Here is a 15,353-nt window from a genome sequence, read left to right as displayed (position 1 = left end):
ATTAACTAACAAGAATTAACTATTCTGTGCAAGACCTTTACTATATAATCGATGTATAGTGTTTGTTGGATTTCTGTAAGTAGCACTCTTATGTTTGAATCAGAAAGTTGTAGATTTAAATTACACTTCAAATGTACTTTGTTGGCTGTAAAATATTTCATTCTGTCCATTGGTCGTGCAAAGTGTTGTATAATTGCAAGTTTTTCATTTTTGTATGGTTAGAGAAATTGATCATCTTTTAATTGTAAGGAATATCAGGAAGGTGCAACCATATTGGCATAGAGCGATTCAGGACCCACACTTGAAATTGGCAGTGACTCCATTGTTTCTGCTAATTAGAGATTTTCTGCTGATGAGTATTAGCCCATCTATTTCTCCAGTCTCCAGGTCAGCCATCAACTTCCAAATCATTTCAATCTAACACACTCCCCCACTCTCTCTTCGATCAACCTGACAGTTGTTGTTACTAACACAATGTCTTGTGGTTAGAGACCTCTTCACCACCAAGCTGCTTTGTGCAAACAGACAATTATCTGTGTACAGCATAGAAAGAGGCCATTTATCTCAACTGTCCATGCTGGTGTTTATGTCCCACTTGAGATTACACCCTATCTTTCCTTATCTAAATTAATCAGCACAAATCTGTACTCCCTTCTCTGTCAGAAGCACATTTATCCTTCCCTTAAATGCATCTGACCTACTTGTTTCAACCATGTTCTTTATAATGAGTTCCACATTCTCACCATACCTAGTTTAACAAAGGTTTTTCAGCATTCCCTGTTGAATTTCTTGTTGACCATCTTATAGCCATAGAGTCACACAGCACAGAAACAGATCCTTCAGTCCAACTCATCCAGGCCAACCATGTTTCCCAAACTAAACTCGTCCCATTTGCCTGGGTTTGACCCATATCCTTCTAAGCCTTTCCTATTCATGTATCTATCCAAATGATTTTAAATGTTGTATTTGTACCTGCATCTATCACATCCTCTGGCAGTTCATTCCACATATGAACCACCATCTCTGTGAAAACATTGCCCCTCAGGTCCTCCTTAAATGTTTCTCCTCTCAGTTTAAAAACATGCCCTCGAGTTTTGAACTCTTCCACCCTCAGGAAAACACACCTGTCATTAACCTTATCCATGCCCCTCATGACTTAATAAACCTCTATAAGGTCACCCCTCAACCTCCGACATACCAGTCAAAAATGAACCAGCTTCTCCCTATAACTCAAAACGTTGTCAACTCTAGTTGTGATGTCCCCTAAAAGAGGGAACATTTTCTCTGAAGTGGAGGTGTTGGACTGGGGTGGACAAAGTTAAAAGTCACACGACATCAGGTTATAGTCCAACAGGTTTATTTGGAAGCACTAGTTTTGGGAGCGCCGCTCTTTCGTTAGGTAGTTAGTGGAGTAGGATGATAAGACACTGAGTTTATAGCAAAAGATCACAGTGTCATACATTGATGCTATATATATGGACAAACCTAGATTGCTGTTAGGTCTTTCATCTTTTAGAATGGGTTGCAGGTTTCGTTTCATTAACATGTAAATCCCAGAACTTCTTTCAAGTCACATTCCTGAGATAACTCAAGGTTTTATAAAAAATGGTGACATCTCAGCTGAGACTCTAATCTCACACCTTTAATTCATTGGCTGAGCTGAGATGTCACTTTTTTTTAAGAAATCCATCTCCGGAATCTGGCTTGAAAGAAGTTCTGGGATTGACGTATTAATGAATCAAAACCTGCAGCCTATTCTAAAAGATAAAAGACCTAACAGTAATCTAGGTTTGTTCAATATATTGCACTATGATCTTTTGCTCTAAATTCTGTGTCCTATGACTTTACTCCACTAGTTACCTGATGAAGGAGCAGTGCTCTGAAAGCTTGTACTTCAAAATAAACCTATTGGACTATAACCTGGTGTTGTGTGATTTTTAACATTCTCTCTGAAGTCACTTTATCAAAGGCTGCTAATCTCATCCTGTAGATGTTAAATGTGCCTTCAGCCTGGTTGTTCTGGCATGGGGATCACTCCCTATACCCAGTCAGGAGATTGCTGAGCCTACCTGTAGACCTCTGTTTGATGTTGTAGTTTAGAAGCTTATTCCATTGATGTTCCACAGGGAATATTTATGATCTTAGATGTTTTGTATTACTTCTTCCTGCAGTTGGAGTATCACTGACACGTTTAGCGTTAATTGTCGATTTCTAGGTCCCTTCAGAATCTGATAGTGAGTTTTCATCTTAAACTACTCTAGGTTGTTTGATGCACATCTTTCCAAAATGATGGGAAGGGAGGATTTTGGGGAGTTTTAGCCAACTACAATGAAGGAATGCTGATATATTTCCATGTCAGTCTGACTTGAAAGAAACATTTTAAAATTAAAGCTTTGCCAGATCAGCGAATAACAATATTGCCCAGGATACAGGGAAAGCTGCCCTACTCTTCTGCAAAATAGTGCCATGGGATCTTCTATATTCACTTAAGAGCCTAGGCAGAGCCTGAGTTTAGTAGCTCATCTAAAAGAGGGCATTTCCAACATGGCAATGGGGTGACTGCCTTAGTTCCGAGTTGAAGTGTTTTAACTGGGATTTGACTCACAATTTTCTAACACAGGATTGAATTTATGACTGTGATTGATACCATGGGTAAAATCTTATGGGGCCTGATTGAAGTGAACCATGATGAGAAATGTGGAAGAAACATGTGAGGAGTCCTGTGAGGCCTATCTCAATGTCAGGAACAAACTCGCTGCATCTTTTAACTAAGTTCTGGGTATCAAGGTGAGATTCTCACTAGGGAGTAGCGAGTTGCTTCATTGGTAGTTTGACAGGCATAATACAACTTTGCCAATGGCTGGACTAGGTACACACATTTCAGACATGTTATTCCAGAACTTTCAATTGATATCGGAACAGTCATCAATTGTAGCAATATTACCTACTTAGCCATATATGGTCATTCTTCAGGAGCTGACCACTCTCCAGATCTTAGAAAATATGGTGAGCCTCAATAAAGTGAAAGCACTCAAAACAGAGATGGCAGTGATATCCCTGAACTCGTAGTTCAAAGGCCCAGGTTAATTTTATGGTGAAATGGTTTCAAATCTCACCAAAGCAGTTAGTGCAATTTAAATTCAATTCATGAAATCTGGAATTGAAAGCTAGTCACAGTCATGGTGACTGTGAAATTATCATTACCTGTCGTTTAAAAATCTGACTGCCTCATTAATGCCATAGGAATGGAATAAAATTATGCTTCCCTGGTGTGGCCTACCCGTAAAGCCATATTCAGTGTAATTACATTATTATTAATGACCTTTACCTGTCCTCTAAAATGTTCTATTAAGCCATTCAGACCAAGAACAATTAAGGGCAACAGATACAAACCTTACCAGCAACACTCATGTCCCATGAAAGAATAAATTTTTCAAAAAACAGCCTTGATTCCATATTTTTCAACATAAAATATAAAATCTACTGGCAGAAGTTGGTTGATCTCAGATTTAAAGTTATTAGTTGAGGCAGAGACCATTGCTTTTGCCAACATGTTAGTTCCACACTTTGACCCTTATTTCTCTCCCAGATGGTTGGGAGCTGATTTTAAATTACAGTCATGGTCTCCTTGATCCCCTCACCAGCAGAAAACCTTTCTCACTACATATAAATCCTAGCAGTTACTTTAAAAATCCTATCAACCGCAACTATATCATACCTTCATTGCAAAAATTGTAGCTGCCTCCTTATCAAGCAGGTAGGATACACGTATATCAAGTTATACCCTTCGCAGATGCAATGTACTGAATGCTTGTTATTAATTCTCATTGAGAAACAGCATCACCTTCTTCTGTGAGATTTCCTTCCCTCATGTGCTTATATTTCCCTCAAATAAATGTTCGACATAACGTTAGTTGTGCAGTGGTCAATTATTCTATGTTGCATTATGTGAGTTTGCAACAAAATATAGAAGTTGTTAGTAGTTCAAATGACAGTATGAACACAGATGTTTTGTGACTGCAATGTTACTTTAAAATTCCTGTAAATGTAGAATAGAAGAAGAATCCCTACAGTGTGGAAACAGGCCCTTTGGCCCAACAAGTCCCCAGCGACCCTCTGAAGAGTATTCCAACCAGACCCATTCCCCATTACGCTACATTTCCCCTGACTCATGCACCTAACCTTCACATCCCTGAACACTATGTGCAATTTAGCATGGCCAATTGATCTAATCTGCACTTCTTTGGATTGTGGGAGGAAACCGGAGCACCCAAAGGAAACCCACGCAGACACGAGGAGAATGTTCAAACTCCACACAGACAGTCGCCCGAGGTTGGAATCGAACCTAGGTCCCTGGCGCTCTGAGGTAACATTGAGCCACTCTATAAGAGGATGCATTTCCTGCGCACATATAACATGGCATGTTTCATCTCTGCTTTCTTCAAAGGCTTATAAAAGAGATTAAACCCGCTGCATAAGCATAATTCACATCCACAAATGACCGTCTGGTCATTTTTGAACAAGATTCAGTAAAACATTTTTTCCATTTAAAAATCAATGCATCCTTGATTGAAATAATTTAACAATGTTCAGAAGAACAGGAAGATAATGGGAATAGCACAAGGTGGATCTCATTATGGCCCCTGCTTTCTGACTGGAAAAGGAAAAGCAGCATCTGCAGCCGTAACAAAGTATTGTGCTGCAGTTCGGGCTTTACTGAATGCACCATGTAGAAAACTGCTATCATGTGTCCTTCACTTGCATAAATGTTATACAAGCTCAGAATTATCTTTTCCCTCTTCAGTGAGTAGCACTGAGCAAGATGGCTGCAATTATCAAAAAAAGCATTGGCAGAACTTCATAATCTGATCTAGCAGGGCCAGAACTGAGTGCCACATTGGCACTACACTGACAACACTAGATCTGACCTTGTCTTGGGCAATTCCTAGGCTGCACCTAGCATGAATCAGTCAATAGCACACTGATACATTAAAAAGGCCACTAATGACCTCTTCTCTTTGGTTGATGTCTGTATCAAATAGAATATTAATCTATTATGACTTTCACTTTACTGATACATTACATGTTAATCCAGAGTAATACTTTTGCTTTTGTTTTTTTTACTAATTATCAAAGTTGACAACCTATCAATTTATCTTGCTGTAATAGTAAGCTTTGCCATCATATATTATTCTACAGAACCATTTGGATCCCAGATTAAATTATTTGCAAATCGTTTTCAAGTAGTTTGTCTTGGATTTATTCACTGACTTGCCTTTCAAAACAAATACTATTCAGAGACCTCCAACCCAAAAATAACTGCTCAGTTGTTTCTTCATATGTACAGCCTTTCTTTATGTCTTATCTTGAGGCATGAGCTCCATGCTGACTTCTTATCAAAAGCTAACTCCATCAGTCTACTCTCAGATGTTACAAGTACATTCTTACTGACATTGAAGTTCTGAAGTTTGAGAGATGATCGTCTGATCTTCTCCCATAAGTTCTCTTGTTAATTGCCCCTTAGAAAGTAATCATCTTCCTCAATAGGTTGGAATGTAAAGCAGCTAATGCAGGCTAAAGTTTAATCTTTTCTCATTTTCACAATGACTGTTGTATATTTGGGAAACATGGTAGACTGTTATTAAAGAGTCTGGTCATAATGATTGGACATTTTGGAAGTAAATTGTTTAGTCTAACTTTGTTGTCTGCAGATTCAGCACCTTCTTCATAAAGCTCCTGCTGTTGTTTAACATTCTGGCCTCTCGGTGTTCTGAAAATGTCACAACGACCATATCACCAGGACATGTCTAGTTCAACGAGTGCTCACCACATTCATTCTTGTTGGTGGAATGTGGATGCCAGGCTGTGATGCTAACACAACCAAAGCAGATGCAGACATTTAATGGATTTAGACATACCTTTCCCAGGAAGGCTGATAACAGGAAATGAATATTTCAATATCACATTTAAAGCAATAATTATGTGAAGGAGCTGTGGAAAAATACAGACTAGGCTAATATAGAGAGGTTTCATGTCATTGTGAGAAAAAAAGTCATTGTCGTAATCATTTATTTCCATTGTGGGAAGTGCATCTCTGTATCTATGGGTATTCTTACATTGCAGACCAGTAACAACATAGCAGCTACATTGAATGAAATACAAGTCATGTGTCTCAGTTACTGGCTGTTTGAATCAACCATTTTTTTGGTTGCTCATGTTAGGAGCGATACAGACCATACAAAATCAGCCTACACTTACAAAGCTCAATATAAAATGCTTACTGTCAGGCATGATTTCATACTTGAGTAGCACATGCTGAACAATCATGTGTGGGTTCATTATAGTGGCAGCAGCTAATTTAAAGTAATGAGTTGAACTTGTAATGTGACTCATTTATGTTTGTTAAGATGCTATGAAGTCCTATGCAGGCATCCACTCTCTGCAAACAGGAGGAATATGATCAAGACCTGTATCTTTTTTTAATTACCAGGCAGCTTCAGGAGCCTGTAGTTCCCCATTATTCCCTCCATAGCAAAACATTGACCAATCAAGTTCTACAAACCTTTCTTTTGTTTGTAGCATAAGTTGTTATGACTATTTGAAATTTGACATTTTTGTTTTCGTCCTGATGTGAACAAGACAAAAGGTTTCAGCAATTTGTCTCTCTTGTATGCAATATTCTAGTTTTGTTAACACCAAAAAGGTCAATAAGTGATAAGACATTGTGATATTAGCTGTGCTGGAGTTCCCTATTGCTTTCTGTAATGTGACTATCAATCTCTAACCTGTCTTCATAATGTAATTATCTGAAGCTGGAAACTGTTATGAATAACCTTCCTTTAGTTCTTGCCCTGCTTTGATTCAGTGAAATAAACAGAAAGCAAAATCACCATCAGATAATTCTTAACACATTCAGAAATAAATTGTTAACTTGACACTCTATACATCTTTTTATGGGCTTTGGCATTTCATCACATTGAAAACAATCATCTTGTTTTGTGCTATCACTTGGCAGTTAAATAACCCATCTTCGTTCACAATATGTCATTCATTGTGTGATTCTAATTACTCTCATGTATTTCACATTTTTCAACACTACATTCAATGGGTTCCTGGCCAATATCCTCCCCTGCTCTGCTGAGATTCCTGAAGCAAGCATCATTCCTAAAGCACAACCCTGTGGAACTGCTCACACTGCTGCAGCAAGAATTGTCAAGATTGTCCACAATATGGTAGCATTATGAGGACTGTTAGTATTAATGCTGTGGCATTCCACAAGGACAGAGAACAGTTGCTGTATTTACTTAGACTGTTAATATTCTCTTGGGATAGTCTTTATTAGTTTTAAAGGAAGATCTGCATTTTTACAGTATTCTTTCACAACGTCATGACATCACAAAGTGCTTTACAGCCAATTAAGTATTTTAAAAGGGTGTGGCAGGTTGGAAAAGGTGGGAGGGTCTTGGGAATGCCATCCTAAGATTTCACAGACATTCCCATTTGCAATGCCACTGAAGTCAGTATGCATAATTGTGCCCAAACTCACTGTTGTATTGTAGAAAAATGCATTTGCAAATTTTCACACAGCAAGGTAACAGTAAAGTCGCTGTAATCCTAGAGGACCATACAACTGCTCTCTTAATCGGGAGAGACAACTGGTGGTGGCTTATCCAAAGGGTCACCACGGCCCAGGCAATGGGAGGGGGCGAGACAGACAGTTCTTCACGGTAACCTCAGCTGGGGCAGGAATGAACCCCCACTGCTACATTACAAACCAACTGTCCAGCCAACTGAGCTAGCAAACCCAACAATTGATTGTTCTTTGGAGCTGAATGTTTGAGGGACAAATGTCAACAAACACAAGATAGAAGTGCTTTAAATAGAATAATGGGATTTGTATTAACTTCACTAGAATGTTCAGTTAAGGTCTTAATAAGATGGCAGATCCAAAGGACTCTACCTCTGACAAAGCAGCCCATTCTTAAAGCTCTGCTGAAATGACAGCCAAGATTATAGGAGAGCTTTTCCAATCTGACAAATTACACATTCCCAGCCAATAATTTTCCGCTCAATAAATTAGATCGAAGAGGAAATTTCCTGTAAATAGATTTTCTTTATAAATCATTAGTATTGGGAACATGGACCTCAACTAGGCCTGTCCACCTTGGTCCTCCATTCCCCTCACCAAGACCCGCCAACCTGACCTCGGCGAGTCCCAGGACTCGTCCTTCAGTCTGATCCTGTTGCTTGCCACATTTTTCCAGGACTGTTGCAATCCCAGTAGTGACCACCGCTCTTGATGGCACTGCTTCAACAAGAGAGTTAATTGGCTGGTACCTCTGAGAGGTATCATGATGGAAGCATCAACGGCCCCAAAAAACAGCCCCAAGAGCCAAGAGGAGGTGACTTATGCCTGAGCTTTCCCCTGGGTCAGGAACCTCACCCCCTGTTAAATATTCAGCTCCATGAGTCATGGATGCAGAGATTGACAGGATATTATCAAAGGAGAGAAACATTAATTATAAGGAGTGACACATATAACTGAACTGCTCATGTAAAGAAATAATAGCAGTTGAAATGATGTTCATGCTTAAGAAATTTACAGTATGTTTACTTTTTTCTTGTCTGGATACTGTTGTGAATAAATTTATAACTACAAAAAAAAAATTAACTGAACTGCTCTACCAAGAGCAGAGAAGATTAGGATCATGATAACAGCTGTGCTCAGAATCAGTAGGGGCTTTGATAGGTCATTTGAGAAATTGGCAAAACCAATGGAGGTAAGGGACTTTTCTATTAATGCAGCAAGATGTAAGATCTTCCCAGAGTTGTGGAAGCTGATTTAATAATCATGTTCAAAAGGAGAGTGGATTTTCCATTGATGAACAGAAGTTGGTGGGGTTATGGGGAAAGAGAAGGGCAGTGAGACTTTTCCGAAGAATCATCACAGCCAATTGTCTCTTTCTATCCTTAATAATTCTATGAAATCCTGGGCTGGGATTTGAACTGAGAACTTTCTGGTGTGAAACCAAGCATTCTACCAGGCAGAGGCTGGCTAGCTGGATGGCAAGAGTTACCTGACCCACACCAGCTCATGACTCTCCTCTGCCACCCGACCACATAGAGACGGTGCACTAGCAGAGGGAGTCATGCCATGACCCGCAACATTATGGAACAAACCATTGGCATTCTGAGACAATGAGTTGAAAATATTATACGAACGATGGATTCCCTAGCCCAGCTCATGCGTGTGAGTTATTTTTCTACGCAGCAACAGATCTTTGGGCTAGGCTTTGGGAACTAACCATTGTTCTCACTTGCTTCCATTCATTTTGAAGGATATCCCTTGTCTACTGGCAAAACGTTATATGCTTCCTCCTCTGATGCTGCTGGATCAAAGTGCTAGGGCCATGTCATAAAATCTAGGAGCCCCCTTTTGTTCCATTTACAATCTTATTCCTTTCCTCAAACACAGTTAGTTCTGGTGGTCACAGAGTATATCTTTTGTTTAAGACAGACAGTCTATCTTTAAGAAATGTAAGCTCATTGTAATTGCTGCTAGCTGGTAGCCAGCCAGTAGTGCATTTTACTGGTTTGTCTTTGCTGCAGGGTAACCACACACACTGATCCCCACATGTGCCACCTTGGATTCATGTAGGTTTCTCCAACAATATCAACTGGATCAGAGAATCTGAAATGTGGATAATAGCACCACCTACTGCAAAAATCAAGCATTACAAGATTCAAAAGCTGAACAGAATTTGGAGAAAAGAATGACACCAAAAAAATGTCTGGAGCAAGTTAGACTGACATGTGTGACTGTGTCAAAAGGAGAGAACTATTCAACATGTTATGTGATATTGTGTATGGTGCCTAATGGCTGTTTAGTGCATTACGGATAAAGTTAGTGCTTTGAACACGATCACATTCTAGTCTCAAATTGTGCTGAAAATTCCTCTACCCCTTCAGCAGTGACTTATTTGCTAAATTGTTGCACAAATTAATTTGTGTAATATTTGCCATTTGTCAGCTCAAGTGGACCAGATTTTACAATGCAATTTCTTTTGCAGTGGAAGCATTGCTACAGCCAACTTTGGGTGTATTCACTTATGCAGTCGTAACACCCCTCCATAATAGCAATACAAATTGCATGTTCTTGATGGTTGTTGGTCTGCCTAAAAACAAGTCTAGTTAAGTGAGCTCAAGAAGAAAATTGACTCTCATATTCCTCCATGACAGGAGCTTGGTCAAAATTTCCAACAAAATTGCCAACTCGTCAGGACAAATTCAGTGTAAACAATCATTACATTCCAAGCTGTGAGGTGCAGACTGATTCTAAATCCCAGAGGTGAAAGGAAATATATTTCTACATTATAAATAATTTCATTTATTTGATTTGTTTATGTACATTATATTTGTATTGGAAAGAACTTCAGCTGAGTTATAAAATGACGGGCAAATATTTTAAAAATAATTAATTAACAATAACATCCATGCTTTTCTACATAAATTCTGATTGTGATGATTTGCTAATTATTTTCTACTAAGATGTCTGTTTACAGTTTCAACAGTGAAGAAGCAGCACTTGTCATTCAGTACAATGACAGCTACCAAGGCGAGTTTTTTAGTTGACATTTGCTTCAATCAGGGAGTCTGATAGTACATGGTGCCCTCCAGAAGGCATCTGTGGTGTTTAGGACAAGCAAATGCAAAGTTTCTCATATGATCAGGGTTAGTCAGAAGTCACATGACACCAGGTTATAGTCCAGCAAGTTTATTTGAAATCATATGGTTTCAGTGTCACCCCTCCTTCATCAGGTGGGGTGACTTCAAAACCAGATTTAAGAATGGAGATATGGAGACACACAGAGTACAAGAAAGGAAATATGAATTAAATTTAAATCATCTATAGGAAGACAAATAAAGATTAAGAAAGAAAGATGGGATTTAGAAATAAAATATACCTGTAAAGTTAAAAGAAAATTCTAACACCAATCAAAATTTGAAGGAATGAGATTCAATGACTATGAGTTGTGTTGACAATGATTCTGACACATTCTACCATTAAAACTTCAGTTAGACCAGAATAAGTTAGCCTAATTTTCTTTTTCTGGTATATTTCATTATTACCTTCTGGGTAAGTATCAAAATATCACAGGCTTCCCCATACTTCTTTGCTCACTATATAAGTGACACAGTAATACTGTGAGGCTCGGAGAGGAACCGAGTAAACCAGGCCACAATTGCTGCATTTCCTGGACTCTGCAGTCTAATTTACTTAGACATAACTGCAAGTGTTGGTAGGTCATTACACATGGAGAAAATTATGCAAAATTCCCAAAGAAGGAGCATGTTGGTGTAAGTGGGGATATACTTGAAGTCCAATTCTTGATCTTTGAGAGGATCTTTGCCAGGTTTTGAGCTGATATGATTAACACTGTGATGCAGAGGTAAACATTCCTGCACTTTTGACACCCAGAATTAGTAGCCCCTGTGTAGGTCACACATGGTAAGTATGTTGTTTTACGAATATCCTTAAAAGTTAAAGTTTTGTTCATTAATGTGACAATTCAGTTTTCCACAAAAGGTATTCTTGCGATTTTTAATGCTGACAATTTAGCCTTCAATCGGTTTTACGCTATGAATTTGTACTGCACTGTGATATCCAAATTTACATAGAGCCTTTAGGGGTTGTTTTGAAATCAAATCCCAGAGATGGAAGGATGCCATGGTAATCCACTATATCACTTAGTACCTCTGAAATGATCTTTCATTTCCAATATTTCATTCAGAACACAACCAGCTTAAGATGAAGGATCGGCATTTCGAAAGCTAGTGCTTCCAATTAAACTTGTTGGACTATAACCTGGTGTTGTGTGATTTTTAACTTAATACCAAAAATGTTACTGAATTGTTTTTATAACATCATTATATTCATTTAGCTCATTCCAGACAGAGCATAAACTATGTCATAGTTTCAGTCAGACGTTTACTTTAAAATTGTTCTGAAATCTTAGAATGAAGTGCTTTACAAGAATGTCCCATTTTGTCTGTAATATGTCCTGTGCATTGGAAATGATCTCTTTGGCTAGGCATTGAAGCACAGACATCTTTATTAAAAGAAAGATTTAATATAATTGAAAATGTAAATTTCAGAGGTGCTTAAAATAAACGGCCTATATTTGTTGAAGAATACTTGGACAAAATCAGAAAATATTTTTGATGTAATACTCACATAGAATATTGTGATTGTAAAAGATATGTATGTGTTTCCAATGGGGTGTTGTAGAAAGTAATGTTTGTGAAAGGGTTAATGCTGAAAACTGCATGAAGCTCCGCACAGTCTGTCATATGGAATGGAGTGGAGAAAAGCAAAACAAAGGAGACAGGCCTACCATCTGTGTCTTCTCATAGTCTTTGTGACAACAATGTAACTTGTTCCTGATTGTTGTAATGTTTAAGGCAAAAGCCTCTTCTTATTGGACTACCTAGGAGTTTTCCTCTCTGATAGCAGACCTATGAAAGCAGACCCTAAAAGGAGGATGGTGGCAGCAAATCTACCTTTTCGTGACCATGCGTTCAGCTATGGCTCAGTTACGTGGTTCTCAGCAGCTCTGCAGCCACACAGCTTAGAGGTATACTAGCCACTGGAGAACTGCAAAAACATGTTCTAATGGGGAAATGCTTTTCAGACATACAGACACAATGTCCAGTGATGCCTGTGATAGACATCTGAAGATTTAGTTTAATCACACCATTACAATGAAAAGTTTGTTTAGCTTAGATGGCTAGGATGTAGTTCAGGGTACCCAGATTGCAGGTTAGATTTCCCTTCTACCAAAGGTAGGTTTGGGACTTGCCTCCTTGCTGTGCTCCTGAGAGTGGAAGGCAACGATAAACAAAAATTTCCAAGAGAACTACTCAGGATGAAGCAGCAGCAGTGAATGAGCTAAAGGCCTGCTTTTTGACAGAGCATGTAGTTTGTATTGATTTATATATTTAGCTGTTTGGCATAACGTTCATGGCTTCAATGGAAGGACTGTCAAACAAATGCTAACATTCTGCTTGAACACACTTCTACAGGCATTCTGACACTGGACACTGCCTGAAAAGCATTTCCCCATTAGAACGTGCTTTTTTTTATTTCTCCAATGGCCAGTATACCAGCAGGACAATGTTCCCTCTAAGCAGTGTGGCTTCAGAGCTGCTGGAAAACTCCATGCACGTCAACTGAAGTGCTGACATAGGGCTTGCTAGGAACTGCTGCAGTACCCAGAACCCGAAGGTCCACACAGTGGAAAAGAAACTTGCAGAAGAGATCAAAGAAAATGATATAAAGACACTCTATAGCTCTTCCTGAAACATGGTGGCATTGACATTAATAACTGGGAGGAGATTGCTATCAATCAAAATGGCATTTTCTATTAATCTGCATTGTGCTGAGTCCAAATGCCATAACAATGCTGAGCAGTGACAGGGGATGAAGGAAAATGAACTAAACCCTACACCCAGATCCCACTACCTTTTGGGACGCACTGACTCATACAGCCAAATATCATTGGATTGCCTTGTTCAGTCACAGGAAGACCCACTACACAGACTCATAGCCCTGAGTAGATGTCATCCTCAAACTGAAGAATGGTCAACAAGGATTTATATACTATTAATATCAAAGAAAGTATTTTGCCTTTAGTTGTTTAACGCAACGTCTAGGCTAACACAGAGCAGGTAATACTGTAACAGCATTATCCACTGAGACAGTACAAAGAAATGTTACATTGTTGATTTAAATGTTACTAAGTGGATGATAAAATTTTAGTATGGGTATACAAATGTTCTGTCTTTTTCAATCTTGGTGTCTTTCACCTTTTTCTAAAGAGAATCTCATTCATTCCATTTATTTTTCCATGCGAACTTTTGATCTTGATTTTGCAGTTGTCATGACAGAAGAATGGTCAGCATTTCCCATCATTACAGTGACACTGACAGCACTGTCTGGCATCTATACATGCCAGCTAAACATGGAAACCCAACATTTGCTGTCAGTGACATTGAGGTGTACTACTGAGGACTGCACAGTTGGATATCTATGAAATCATTTTAATTGACACAGACTTCCACTTTTACACTGCGATACTTGTAAAAACCCACAAAAAGCTTCTGTCATGTTTTATGAGCTGTAGCTGGATTTTTTTAAACAGTACCACACTTTAAATTACAACTCTGACCTTATAAAACTACTGTAGTTTTTAATTTGTGGGATGATTATAATTCTCCATTGTGATTTAAAAAAAACATAATTTTTTAAATTCAATATTTAAAAGGTTGCTTGTGTTATTTCAGCTTCTGGCTTAATCACAGCTTGCTTGATTTTTTTCTGAACTCTGCGGAATCCCCTAGCACTAATACTTGAATCAACAAATGTTGAGAGAACAGTGCAATCCCTGCCAGATTGCAGGATATCTTTGGGGCAACTTCCTTCAGGGGTTAGCAGCAAGCAAAATAAAGGGGTCATCATCTCTCTGATCCCCTTCCTTTGCCTCAATTCATTGTCACAATTTCTTCCGTCCACACTCTGTTCCTTGAATTCAACCCTATCCTTCACTCTCACCCCATGGCTCTGATTGTTTTCCTCTCTCCCTCCTGCAGATCTTTATTCCCATCTTTCACCTTCTCCAGCAGACTGTTACAGTCATACAGCAGAGAAACAGACTCTTCACTCCAACCAGTTTACGTCAATTATAATTCCAAACTAAACTAGTCCTACTTGCCTGCTCCTGGTCCATATCCCTCCAAACCTCTCCTATTGATTACCTATCCAAGTGTCTTTTAGATGTTGTAATTGCACCCACATCCATCACTTTCTCTGGAAGTTCATTCCACATGCAAACCAGTGTAAAAACTTTGCCCCTCGTGTGTTTATTTAAACCTGCCTCCTCTCACCTTAAAAAGATGCCATCTGGTCTTGAAACCTGAGGGAAAAGACACGCACAATTATATATGAAACATCAGATTAAATAGTTACTTGCCAGAATGAGCCAGTAGCTGGTAGCATGCCATTTTAAATAGCTGCCAGTATTGAAGATTTATGCCCAGGATTAGTTAAGGGAGGTTCGCAGCATTAATTGGGAAAAGGATAGAATTGCTGAAGGCACTAAAATGACAGGGCATGGATGAGAAGGTTTGGAGTTCTAGATTCCAGGCAAGAGGAAGTCAAGTCCAGTATTGGTTACTGGATAGACTGGAGATGATGATGAGTAACAGCATTAATTCTGTTGGAGACCGGCAACAGAATATAATTAATTTAATTTTTGAAAGTGTACTGGTCAATCACTATTATCACACAGGAGTAA

This window comes from Chiloscyllium plagiosum, unplaced genomic scaffold (genome assembly GCF_037043375.1).
Source record: "Chiloscyllium plagiosum isolate Xiang-an unplaced genomic scaffold, Cpla_swu_hap1 HiC_scaffold_23, whole genome shotgun sequence".
Classification (NCBI taxonomy): Eukaryota; Metazoa; Chordata; class Chondrichthyes; order Orectolobiformes; family Hemiscylliidae; genus Chiloscyllium; species Chiloscyllium plagiosum.
This window is presented reverse-complemented; position numbering follows the sequence as displayed.